A 2,199-nucleotide genomic window follows, 5' to 3' on the forward strand; every position below is an offset into this window, starting at 1 on the left:
CTGATTGGTCATTGCCAGGGCAGGGGGTCATTAGTCTCTCAGTTGCTCCTGATGTCAGCCATGGCATCACCCCGCCTGGCCTTGCTGTTTTTGTGGGCCTGGAGCTGAAACACAACTGAAACCTAGATATTAACTCTAGTTTATCCAAAACTCTATCTTTGTGGTCAACAGACCTGAGTCTTTAGATTATTTGATGTGGGTCAGAAACTAATTGTCCTGAGGGCTTAATGCTTAAGGGAGTGGCTGTGCAGGGCTGGTATGGGAGTCTTATAAGGCTGTTCTGTGACCCCCTTGTTCTTCCTCTAAGGGGATCTACCATCTGACTAGTGACATTCAAGGGTAGCAAAGGTCAGGGGAGTCCGAACCATATGACCATCACAATGTATGAAAAGTCAGGGGGTCTAAACCCCATGACCATTGATATGCTAGAGCAGTGGTTCTCAACCTTCTGGCCCTTTAAATACAGTTCCTCATGTTGTGACCCAACCAAAAAAATATTTTCGTTGCTACGTCATAACTGTAATGTTGCTATTGTATGAATCATAATGTAAATATCTGATATGCAGGATGGTCTTAGGCGACCCCTGTGAAAGGGTCATTTGACTGCCAAAGGGGTCGCGACCCACAGGTTGAGAACCACTTTGCTAGAGGAAGAAAGGTCTTCCTGGCTGTGGGTTTCCACCCTACAATTATTTGTTGCTAGGCACCCAAGGCTTTCTGCCCTGGTGACCTTCCTTACCAGGCTACCATCCTTGCTCTGCTCATACCTATATAACTGCCTACTACACTTGACTTTCGTGTTCTGGGACCAGTTTATGAACCAACATAGCCTTCATATAATGCTATCCTAAATGGATTTTCTCAAATGAGTAAAAGGTTCAGGAATTTTCCTATCTTTTATCTTTTATTTTATCTGAGAAATAATGGGCATGGGGATAGGTAGGTTTTACCGAAAGTGGAATATTTTAAATAGCAATTATGATAAAAGGAGTGTAAGGTAAACCAGAACAACACAGAATGATTCAGTTGTGGTTAGTGATTATCAAATTATAGGTATATCTTCTACTCTGTTCTGTGGGTTTTTTTTTCTCCAGAAAAATACCACTATGATAAATGGCTTTATGCTCATTATATTGATGCTGAAGCTCTCAGTTGCAGAAATAGTCAAGTTGCACTCCCCTAACCCCATTCTTTACCTTATCCTTAGACCTTAGAGGAGGTAGGAACATTTGTCTTACTGTTTGTAGGAAGAAAAACTAGTTTAGTTTCAAGATGAAAGTCTGCTTCTGGATTTAAAAGATCCCTCAACCATGTACAATAGAGAATTGCAAAGTAGCTTCTGACAATCGCTTTGGTATTCTCAAGTACTTGAAAGCTCTGTGACAAAAATCTTCAGGTTTGCAGGCTGAGAATGTAACTTTTCCTGTCTTTGTGCTGATAAAACATGAGGAGTTAAGATATTTCCATTTCTTAAGTTCTTAATTATTTTCCACAAGTCTTATAATTTTTGATAATTAGAAATTTGGAATGTGGAGATTTTATCTATAAAATATGTCATGTAATTATAATAAAGTCTACGTTTAAAGAGGTATAGTTATATCAATATTATTATATGGTCATCCTAATCTGGTCATAGAATGCTAAGACTCCAAAAAGTGCTCATGTGTCAGTTCATCACTGGACAGACACATCCCTATGATCATTTCAGTAGAAGAAAATGTAAATTGGGCAAATTATTGTGCTTATACAATCAGGATTAACTGCTACCTTCTTGGGACAAGTAGTGTAATTACCTTCTTCAGTTTAGCTCTTTCTACACATGATTGTAATGAAGAGCTAATGATGTTTATTGTAGAAGTTGAGAGCAGCTGAATGGATTAAATTAGAAAATTACCAGCTGTTACTCACTTCAAAATTGGCTAAAACTCAGAAAAGAGTCACATATAAGGCCTAAGAGAGTTGTGTGACATGGTTAGGTATTCAGGTGTCATGGGGAGAAGCAATGGTCTTTCTCCATATTTAAAAAAGATAAAGAGAGAAAGAAAGTGGAAAAAAGGTTTATCAAGTGAAGGAATTTGGCTATTAAGGTAAAATCTAACTTATAAGGATTTGCAAACCTCTTTCCTAATCACAGAACTCGGAATCATGGGATTTGGGGGTTTAACAGTTACTTATGAATTGGATAGCTAGCCTTTGAAG

Source organism: Myotis brandtii, unplaced genomic scaffold (genome assembly GCF_000412655.1).
Source record: "Myotis brandtii unplaced genomic scaffold, ASM41265v1 scaffold204, whole genome shotgun sequence".
In the NCBI taxonomy this organism is placed as follows: domain Eukaryota; kingdom Metazoa; phylum Chordata; class Mammalia; order Chiroptera; family Vespertilionidae; genus Myotis; species Myotis brandtii.